This window comes from Penaeus monodon, chromosome 1, assembly GCF_015228065.2.
Source record: "Penaeus monodon isolate SGIC_2016 chromosome 1, NSTDA_Pmon_1, whole genome shotgun sequence".
Taxonomy (NCBI): Eukaryota; Metazoa; Arthropoda; class Malacostraca; order Decapoda; family Penaeidae; genus Penaeus; species Penaeus monodon.
Window position 1 is genome coordinate 63,275,476 of NC_051386.1, and position 11,953 is coordinate 63,287,428.

General features: G+C 39.5%; 1 pseudogene; it reads left to right on the forward strand.

The window, feature by feature from the left end:
* Positions 1-1,700: 1,700 nt before the first annotated feature.
* Positions 1,701-8,259, forward strand: LOC119577448 (annotated as a pseudogene).
* Positions 8,260-11,953: the final 3,694 nt, after the last annotated feature.

The window sequence follows — 11,953 nt, forward strand, 5'->3', positions numbered from 1 at the left end:
ATTGTTTTCTTCATTTATTGAAATCAATTTATTTATTCTTTATTGTATCCCAATTTGTATACTCTGTACAAGTTGTCGCACTTTATCAACCGCCAGTCGACATATTGCTCCCCCCCACAGTGTAATTTTGTGGAGGCTGTTCACACTAACTTATATGTTCTCTCATTGCATATGGTTGCTAGCAGTGTGATTGTGTAGTATGTTGATTTTTGTATTTTTTGTTTTATTTATACTAAAAGGTGAAAACAGATATCTACTTGCAGTGTAAACAGTATGGTTTTCATTGTCATTTTTCATTGGTTGTATGTAAAGTTAATTCGCATTTCCTGTAACTCTTGAAATTTTTAAAGAAATTTCATGCAACTCTTTAAATATAAAAGTACTATTTCTTATAAAATTTATAATACATTTAGCTGACTTTTCAAATCAAACCTGATATAGCATTTGGCCGACTCTTCGGTTGATTACAAATATGCAACATATGGAGAAAAAAAGAACAGTTTTGCCAGACAATTTAGTATCTATAGATAGTGAACTGATGTTACATATTGTCAGAGAATTTATACATTGAGATAAACAAGATTAAATCCCTGTGATAAATTTGGTCTTTATTTTCCTCTGAAGTTGTAGACTTTAATTTCCAGTTAGGGTTGCATATTGGTGTTTGTAAATACTGTATTTAATTGTGTGAACATGTTTATAGGTTTGCTAGAATGGCTTCATGATGATGATGATGATGATGATGATGATGATGATGATATGATGATGATGATGATGATGATGATGATGATGATGATGATGATGATGATGATGATGATGATGATGATGACGATGATGATGATGATGATGATTGATGATGATGATGATGATGATGATGATGAATCTGTCTGTCCTCTTCTCTTTTTCTGTTTGTACATATACATTTATGTACTTTTGTGTTAGAACCCTAATTACCTGTGTAAACTTGATCTTGGCACTGAAAGCTGTAATGGTTCTGCTCAGGGAAGGGCATTGTCGCAGCCTCAGCCATTGTTTCCAGCCACAAGGGTCGTTCTGGGAGAGGGCTTGATTCATTTCAACTCTCATGACTGGTCTAATTGATCTGCACAACCCATTTATTTCGATGTCGTCCACAGTTCTCCTGATAGGCGGGATCATCCTCTGGGAGTCAAATCAAGTGTCTGATAGCCTGTGTTGGCGGTCCTGGATTGTGCAAGGAAAGGGTATCTGCCGGTCTTATGGTACAGATGTAGGGTGCACAATTGCCCCTGTCCACTATACCCCCATGATCAATGCAAGGAACTGGTGCAAAGGGCACGAAGATATAATTCTATGGTACATGATATGAGTCCAGGATTTACAAAACCAGCGTTATCAATGCCTTGCCAAGATATGGAATTGGCCCTTTTTTACATGTACTTGATTCTTCAGTACCCTATCAAGATCCGGAATCATGACTTAACATTGCCTATTGGGTGTTAGGACTATGTAGGTTCTCGCTTGAAGTCGTGGATCCTGGTCTTGATCCAGAACAACTAAACTTAAGGCCTTCTTCTCAGTGGTGAGTGGATAGAAGCCGCCACGAGTTCCAGAGGCTCAGGTAGCATAGGAACGTCATTGGCAAAAGCCAGTGACCTTAGTAATGCCTAGCACATCCGGCAGACTTCGGATGACAGCTCGATCCAGTATTTAGCCACGCAATGTTGAAAAGCGTTGGTGTCAATCCTGAATTCAGAGAGAAGAAAGCTAGGGATACATTGCTACACTTAACACTTTCTGCGTCAGTATTTAGGCTTGGTTCTATGTAGGCGTTTTTTTTTTGGGGGGGGGCGTAGAATATAAAGTTAATAAAGTAATTTTCATATATAATTTAGTGACTTTTCTATAACTATACACAGAAATATCCATTATTATACAGGCATTGACTACAGCTGTCATATTGTCGCGAGTCAGAATTTGGTGCTCATGCAATGTTACCAATGAGTTTCTCAAGGCGTTGTGCAAATATGTTTTGACCATCTCTCCTTATTCACGTGAAGGGGGAAACTTGGATGACTGAAGTGGTGAATGGCACATGAAAGTTTAAGAACCACTAAAGTAGGATCCAGATTGCTTGGTCTCCGGTTCTTCAGTAGCTGGTTTCTGATACGTCTTAGCAGGACGAGAGCAAGCACCTTGCCTAGAATGCTGAGCAGTGCAATGCCTAAATGATTGCTGTCGTCCTAGGGATTCCATCTCATGTTCACCACCAGACTTAGGAAGCTTCGCAGGGATGCCCCAAATGCCCGCTGCCTTGTGGATTGCCTCCCGAACCTCGATCAGATGCAGATAACACCCAAGTAGCCTTTCCCCCTTAAAAGAAGAAACAAGTATGCATTCAAATGCAGATTAACAGATGTTCATGTATGTACATAAAAGTAAACACACATATTTACCTACTCATCTATTATTCTATACGTATGCATATATCATATATTCATAGATATCCGCTGTATATGTAAAAATCTATCTATCTATCTATCTATACATCCATCCAACCATCACACACACACGCGCACGCACACACACGCGCACGCACACACACACACACACACACACACACACACACACACACACACACACACACACACACACACACACACACACACACACACACACACACACACACACACACACACACACAGAGCATCGATGTCGCCAATCGCCTCCCAGTCACCGGCGTCCCCGTTACCATAGCAACGCATCATCCCCAGCGCTGCCAACTTCTCGCCTCGCCGTCGCCATGGCAACGCGTGGCCAGTGCTGCCACCTGTGCGTCGCCATCAGGCTGCCATCCCGGCGACGTCATGGCGAGGCTCGGCGGCCGCTCCAGCTGATCCGGCGGCCGAGGACAGCACGTGGCGCCCGCGGGAACGTAAACAAACACGTAAACAAAGACGTAAACAAAAAAGCAGAGAGGAGGGAGAGGAAGGAGGGAGAGAGAGAGAGAGAGGAAAAGAAAGGTAGAGAGAGTGAGTTATCAAAAAAAAAAAAAAAAAAGAAAAAAAAAAAGGGTCTTGTTATGTGTGCTTGATTTTGTTTTCTTTCTGTGTTTGTTTTGTTGTTGGCTTCTTGTTTCATTATTTTTATGGTTCTACTCATGATTGTTTTGTTTGCTTGTTAGCAATTTGGACTATATTATTGTTATTTTGTTGCCTGTTCTATTTGCTTGGTATTTGTCTGTATTGCAGTTGTGCTTTTGTTGATCGCGTCTCCGTGGACTAATATTCTCCGTAGATTTTGCTGATTTTGGGATTAATGCAGGAAGTGTTTTGAAACTTGGACGTTTAAACAGGTTTTCATCAATATGTTGTTATTTTTGTCATTTTATTGATTATTCATTCCACCATGTTTTTCTGTGTACTTCTTCCCTTATTTAAAACTAGCCATCCTTCGCTCGAAATTGTTTTATATAGGAACGTGTACCGAAATTTTTACAGTGAGCGCGACCGAAGCGATGCGCCACTAAGTTAATTATATGCCGTGCAGGTTTAGCGTCTTAGTCTTGTCTAAAAAGGGACTTTTTTCTATCTAGGGTATTGCATTTTTAAAAAGATATATTTTGCCACACTAAATGCATATTGTTAGAGCCCAGAGAAATTATTCAGAACGGGACGAACCTGTACAAAACCCAGTTTGTGATTTTGGTGCGTGGTTTGAAGGGAAAAAGGGTTGCAGTTGTCTTTATTGTAATTCTAGGAACGTTGGGTGTGTAGCTTGTAAGAAAAATAAATTCTTCGGGAAATAGAATATGAAAAAATTGCATTTGATCTTGCCCAAAGAAATCTCTATTATAACTAAAAGCTAGATGATGATAAAAATCTGTCGCCATTTACTAATGTATTTTAATGGATATTTTTAACTTATCAGTACCCTGGGGAAGGCAAGCGTCAGGGGAGAAAAGCCGCATATCATCACTGTCTCGAGTACGGATCCCGATGAGTAAGGGAATTCGCTGTGATTTTTTTTATTGACCCCAGGCTGCTGCTTACTCTTGGGGGGGGGGTTTAAGGGAAGCCTCGGTATATTTGGAATTCCTTTGGCACTTTTTTTGGTTTCTGTTCTCTTTGGGATTTTTCTGTTTCTTTCTATGCATTGTGTCTGGGGTTCTGTTTTCTTATTTTGCCTCCATCCGGTGGTTGTTTTTGCTCTTTGGTGCGATGTTTTTCCGTTTACTTTTTCCCATTATTTAGCCGTCAAAGTTTTTTCTTAACGAAAGAAAATTTAATTGGAATATTGGAAATATCTTGAAAATTTTCATCCCTTTGCATTTCAAGAGATTTCCCAGTGGTTGAGATGTAGCCATTTTTCCACATGATAATAATTTCTCGGTTGTAATACTGTCTAAATGCCTGATAAAAACCCCCCACAGATGGCGCGGCAAACGCAGAGCAAGGGGCCACCCTGCCCGGGCCCGTGACAGTCTGCAACAGGATCTTACCATGCTAGACGTGCCAGAGGGTTTGTAACTCAGACCGCTCTTCGAGGAGGGAGGGGAAGCGCCGACACAGGTCTGGGGGCCATGGCTGGTGTCTACTGCTTACATGAGTTTCGCGGGGATTGTGATAATGGCTGTGGCGTATTTCCTCTACATAGGCTAATGGAAACCAGGATTTAATACCCCAAATCAGCTGCGAAGGTGATGACCCTATTGGCATATGGGTGCATTTGTATTTCTAAGAGGGAGGTAGTGGAGGAGTCTCAGAAACTGTGCAGATAGAAGAAGTAAGGGAAAGAGAGAGAATGAGAATTGAAGGAAGAGAAGGAAAAAAGAGATAAAATAAAAAAAAAATAATATATAAAAACTCACTAAACAAATTGTGTTCAAAACCCCCAAAAAAATAACATAATACTCTGCATTTTTGTCAAACCTAACATGACAATCATTGGGCTTCACAGGTTGTGGTCAAGTCCCGGCTTGGAGTCACCTGAGAGGTACTGGGGGACGCACAGGCCAGGAGTGTACTTTGGACGCGAGTGCGGCACCCAACGTCCCTTGTCAAAGGGCCTCATGTGGTTTGTGCCTGGACACTTCCAAAATAACATGCTGGCTGTTAGGTATGATTTTTGGGGGTTATTTTGAGGATAATTGTAATTTCTTTGGAATAGTCAGTATTTTTAAGAAGATAAGATCTCATATCAATATAATACACAGTAGTATTTAGTTTCTAACAACATTTTCAGATTTGTATAACATCCTTCATTTTCAATATTAAGAATAAGAAGAAAAATAAACATATTGAGATATTCTTTAATCATCTCACAAATAACACACTGATGGAAATTGTTTCTTGCATGTATCAGAGGCATACAGTACAAACATATGAAACTCACATAAGCAGCCTGATTACAGTCACGGAAGTCTGACAGTCTCTGCAGACCCCATTCATCACTGAAAGTATCATGATTATTATTTTGAAAGTATGTACTAGAGTCTCTAAAGATGGTTCCTCATTATATTTGGATTAACCCTTGATAATGTCTGTTTTATCATCTTTTGATAAATGCATTCTTCATGAAATCTGTAATAGTATGCTTCAGTTGAGAGTTAGGGTACTTCAGTTCTGTTCTCTTTACTTTGCTTCTTTACCTTTTTCGAGTAACTGGAGAAGAAGATACTGAAAAAATTTGATATTTCACAGACTCCAGCTAGACTTAATTGTGATTAAGGATATACTTTGTAATCATGTTTAGATTTTTTATTGAGATAAGAAATGCATTACATGCATTGTATTCCTAGATTTCACAGAGTAGTGTTAACCTATTTGGCTTGCTTACAGGCATTGGTGCGACCAGGCTGATGACTTGCCTAAGTATGGGTGAGGAAGTGCATGATGGCAGGAATGTTGGGATTCAGAAGATCATAGACAAGAATGTTATCCTGCAGACGAGCTTCGTCAAGAGACTGGGGGTCAGCATGGGGGTGACTGTCAGCAAGGATCAGTGCAGTGCCGAAGGTAAGGATATTTTATGCATGATGATGATGCACTCTCGATAAATCCCTTTGTAGAGGTAGATAGGAAAGGTAAGTCTGTTTTACCTTTAATAATATCATGAGAATTCACTGATAATGTTTTGATAGCTGCATTAGTCATGTTAAGGTGGCGAGAACACAGACCAAGTCTGTAGAACATAAAGAAAGCACACTGTATAATCCCACAAACATAACAATCCCTTTCAGACCAAGAGACACGTTGGAGGACAGGCTTCGCTACTGTATTATGTAGCTTTAGACCCTGACGATAAAGAGGCAATGATACAGCCCATGATCGGCACGAGTCAGTCCTTAGGCTCACTCAGGGGCATCTCAGACTCCGTGGGGGATTCCGGCTGCATGTCCTCAATGCCAGCGGCACGATTGTTAACCATCACTTGCTCAGTACAAAGCACATGGGCTGCATATGCTCAAGGAAACCGTTTACACGGGGCTGAGGGTCTTCCAGGGCAAGAGTGAGAAGGACAAGTACATTGACTGGCAGGTGAGATGTTCAGCCATGAGGACACGCTGCGGCAGCCCAACTTTGTAGTGTTTTCAAGTGACGGGGGAGTTGCCTTTTGAGGTTGACATAGTGTATTGAGAGTGATAGTTTCCTCAGGAGGCCTGATATGCTCATGGGTGAAGCATTATCAGAGCAACTCAGTCTGTATGAAAGAAGTTTCATAGTGACTTTGAAGAGAAATTCTCAATGGAGGCAAAAGGGTTTAGTGAAGAGGAGATTGGCTTTGCCAGGCCGCTCTCAGCAACATGATTGGTGGCATTGGGTACTTCTATGGAGCCTCGAGGGTGCTGGGTGAACACAACAGTGACCCTGTCCCTTACTGGAAGGTCCTCTCTACACAGCAGTGCCTTCCCGTAGCTTCTTCCCAAGAGGCTTCCTGTGGGATGAAGGTTTCCACAATCTGCTTATCTCAAAATGGGACCGGGAAATCTCTCAGGACATTCTTGGCCACTGGTTTGACCTCATGAACTGGGATGGCTGGATACCCCGGGAGCAGATCCTGGGAGTTGAGGCAAGAGCAAGAGTCCCAGATGAGTTGTAGTTCAAAGAGGGAAGAATGCAAATCCTCCAACGCTGCTCCTTACGCTGCATTCCATGATGGCTGATTCAAGAGAGAGTTGTCTGATGACGACTATGAATATCTGAGTCACCTGTGGCCCAGGTTGCGAGCTTGGTACACTGGTTCAACACCACACAGCTGGGTGGAAATGCCAGGTACATACAGGTGGCGTGGACGAGATCCCAAGACGTTGCGGGAATGAACCCAAGACTTTAAACCCCAGGGCTTGATGACTACCCTCGGCTTCTCACCCGACGGCAGATGAGCGGCACTTGGATCTCCGATGCTGGATGACATTAGCCTCAGGGCTCATGGCTGACATTGCGAGGCTCCCTTGAGAAGGGTCCAACCCGCTTTGATGATGCTTATAAGTACCTCTCAGACAACAATGTGTTGGATGCTCCCTTTACTGGTCTTATGCTGCCAATGGATACATGGACTTTGGTCTTCACACGGATGATCTTGAGCTGAGGAAACTCGCACCGAATGCAGAAATGAAGCGCATAGTTCATGGCGACCCCAAACTGAAATTTGTTGATTCCTTTGGATATTGTCAGTTTCTTCCCCCTATTTCTGCCCGATTATTGACCCATATTCTGCAAAGCTTGGAAAAGGGTGGAAGACCTCAGGCGGCAGGACCCTTTTCTGGACCCCATATGGCTTACGGTTTTTTGGCCAAAAACTCGCCCATATACAACAAGAGGAACACTGAGCATGATCCTCCCTACTGGCGGGGGCCATCCCGGGATCAACATGAACTACCTGGGTGTCAGGGCACTGCATCACTCAGCAAAGTGGACGGGCCGCACCAAGAGCTGGCCAGAGAGATTTATGTATCCCTGCGTGAGAATGTTGTCAAAAATGTGGTGCGGGGAATACAAAGAACGGGGTACATCTGGGAGCACTTACAGTGACAAGACAGGCAGAGGGGAAAGGGCTGTCGCCCTTCACAGGATGGTCAGCTCTTGTTGTACTTATGATGGGGGAGACTTTCTAAAAGTTTCTAAAATTTTTTTGACACTTGTTAAAAACGACGTTTGTTGTTGCGCTTCATAGGAGGTGGGCAATTTTTTCCTGTTACTACTTTTTACTACAGAAAAATTATTTTGTAATGTTTTTTCTATGTGGTTGATATATTGGCTTCTTACATGAAGCAAAACTGAAAAAAAAAATGTGGAATGGCAGTTTTTACCCAAAACAGAAAATTGTCAGAACTGTGTTGACTGTATTTATTTACTTATTTATTTTGTTATTGTTTTTTATGTGGTATTAAATCATTACCAATGTACTAATAGCAAATGAGATTTAGCCTGGATAATTTTTATTTCACCTTTGTTATTTTCTCTCATCTTTTTTAATATTCAAATTTATGAGGTCTTTTTTCTTGAGTTTTCTGTGCGATTATGTAGATGAAGGAGCACTTTCTTGAGTCTGTAGTACTTCCCTGGCTGTTTTTTTTTTATATAAAATAAAAATCTATTCTTATTGTTATTTTTTCTTCTACCGCAAGGCAAGTGTTCCTTGAACTATTGCCACTATCATGAACTGAAAAGCAGAAGGCAAGGACACATCAAAATGAATTAAAACACGCACATGCCCCCGCACTGCATGCACACATACATATACATATACATACACATACACATACACAGACGCCACACGCCACGCACACGCACAGACACAGACACGGAACACACACATACACACACACCCCACACACACACACACACACACACACACACACACACACACCCCACACACACACACACACACACACCACACCCCACACACCATAGTGTTATACACATTTTATATGCACATGTTTTACATGTGTGTATACACATTTATATGCACATGTATACATTGTGTATACACATGTATATGCACATGTATTCACACATACTCACTCACTCACTCACTCACTCATCACTCACTCACTCACTCACTCACTCACTCACTCACTCACTCCCCTCACTCACTCACTCACTCACTCACTCACTCACTCACTCACTCCTCACTCACTCACTCACTCCACACAAAAACAACACAAAAAACAAACCCCAAACACAACACAAACACAAAAACAAACCACAAACACACTACACACTACACACACATACACACACACACACCACACACAACACCATACCCCCAACACAACACACACCACAACCCCACACACACACACACACACACACCACACACACACACACACACACATATACACACACACACACACACACAACACACAAAATTTTTTTCCCATACATGTACACTGTACAGACATACGAATCTGCATATAATTTTTTCCCTTTTTCATTCTCTCATTCCTCTTTCAGGAAGTGAACCACAGACAGAGTACTCTATTTTTTGTACTGAAACGCTATCTACAACATACCTCTTTTTCCCCAAAAATTGCTTTCATTTTGTCTGTTCAGATGTAACAGTGTTTCTTTCTGACGTATTGTTGCCTTACGTTTTTATAGAAGTGTAAATAACTCAGCAAGGAGAGAGCGATTTGATATTAATGCTTTGACATTTTGAGAAAACCCTTTTATTAAATGTTTTTGGTTACTTTATTCCGCACTGTTTGTTTTCCTTATTTATAACAGGGTGTGTGTTTTGTGAATTTAGTTTTTACCTTCTTATGAAGATGGTACAGATTTTTTTTTTTCCTTTGAAGATTAGATCTTTAGGTATAGATAACATTGCCCTTTTAAAAAATTTGTAAATATTCCATAGATGTGAAAAGAAAAAAAAGAAAGAAAGAAAAAAAAGTGACCAATTTTTCTTTATATAACATAATAATTACATAGACTCTTATAGCATTCTTTCCCTTAGCATGGCATTACATAATAGTTTTTGAGTTTAAAGCTAACTCCGTAGAGTTTTGGAATACCTGCGCTGTAATTCAATTTCAGGAATCCTGTAGTACACAGTCACAAACTCTTCCATAGCGATCAGAGTCTAGTTTCATAGCAGCAAAGAGGGCTGCGGTTGAAAAAAAAGTCTGTAGAGTAACTATTAACTGTGTGTATTGTCTGTCATCATAGCTTTTTTAGTGTAACAGTTATTTGTCTTCTACTTTGGGTATTATCTATTTTCGTGTATTTAGGAGTGGGTCTGGATTTTCTTTATTAATGATAATCACAGGGCCCAAACGTTTTGTTTCTTCTTTATGAAAAAAAGAAAAGAAAATAGATTCAGGGTAATGTTGAATGATGTGTTTTTTTCACTCATAATATGCACCAGAGGTAATCTTGTGTAATCATGCAGGTTTCTTGACTAAGCAAAATGTATTTACAGAAACCATATATCAAAATTACTAAAAGTCATTAAATTTCACACTTGCTTGATGTTAATGGTTTTCAGTGTTACTACTTGTTAAAAAGGCAATGTACATTTTTAGAAGTTTTTATGAAAGATTCTTGATACTTTTAAGTCATGTGTATTTTGCAGCACGTTTTGAATTTTGTCACATTTTTCATGATTCTTAACATTTAATTCATTGTCATCCCTATCTTTGATAACTTGCATAGGATTTTTAGTTTAAAGCAGGATGCAAAAGCATTTGTTTTTTTTCTTTCGATATCTACTTAATTTTTGGATGTTATGTCATATAATAATTATTTATTCATTAAGTTATTAGAAACATAGAAGTGCATCTTACTTAGCCTAAAGCTAATTTACCGTTCTTAATATTACTAATTTATTGATTAGTGAGGTGTGAACAAACACATTATTTATTTTCAGACTTTAGGTTTGGTTTATAGTACATAATTTAATGATATTGCAGTATTCAAATAAAATCTAGTGCACGATATTTCTATAATTATATATGGAAATATTAAATAGATAAAAGAGTAGCCAAATAAATTCATCTTCTTATCATTAATGAGTTAATTTACAAATAGTTCATTTTGACAAGGTAAGTAAAAAAGATATAATATTATCTAACAAAAAGCTGATATTAAGTACCTTGAGGCAATGAGAGAGACATTACTAATATTCTATTTTAAAAGTCCCTACTATTTATGATGACAAATGGAAGTAAATAGAGTAAAAAAGTAGATATACAAACCAAGTACTGAATGACAACTTCTGTCAAAAGAAAAGTTCATCAGACTTGGGCAACATTAATATGAAATTCAGTGAGTCTGAATTTGTTATAATTTATTCCAGTCAATGTATTGGCCAGAATGTGCAAGAAAAGAGACAGATGTTGGAAGATGTTAGAGACTGAAGAAATGCATCAAAATCATATTTGTTCTCTGATTATGGAATTTCTTGTCAAAAAAAAAAAAAAAAAAAAAAAAAAGTTAAAGAGGATGGGAGAGAGAGAGAGAAAGAGAGAGAGAGAGAGAGAGAGAGAGAGGGGAGAGAGAGAGAGAGAGAGGAGAGAGAGAGAGAGAGAGAGAGAGAGAGAGAGAGAGAATGAATGAATCTATATTCTTATTAGGTTATTAACCAGTGTGCTAACTTCCTGAGTATCCTGCTAATTCATATTAAGGTTTATTACTTATCTCTCTCAGCTGTTACTTTGAAGTTTTAGTATGAATAAACAAACTTACCTACCACAGCTGCTGGGTAAAAAAGACATACATGAGATCGTTTCATGTCCTGTCCATCAGTAAAATTTGAGAATTAAACTTTAAAATACCTTTATTATTGATAATAACCCTTTCTAGTCTTCTTTTTTGTTCTGCCCTCATTGTACAACCATTGCTAACAAAAGAGGTTCACATAGTTTGTGACACTCTTAATGTACAGGTGTGTGATATGGTTAAGTACCAATTCTGTTTGCCTTAGACTGTTCCTCCCCCATCCGAGTGAGATAGTGTTATCACAGCGGAAA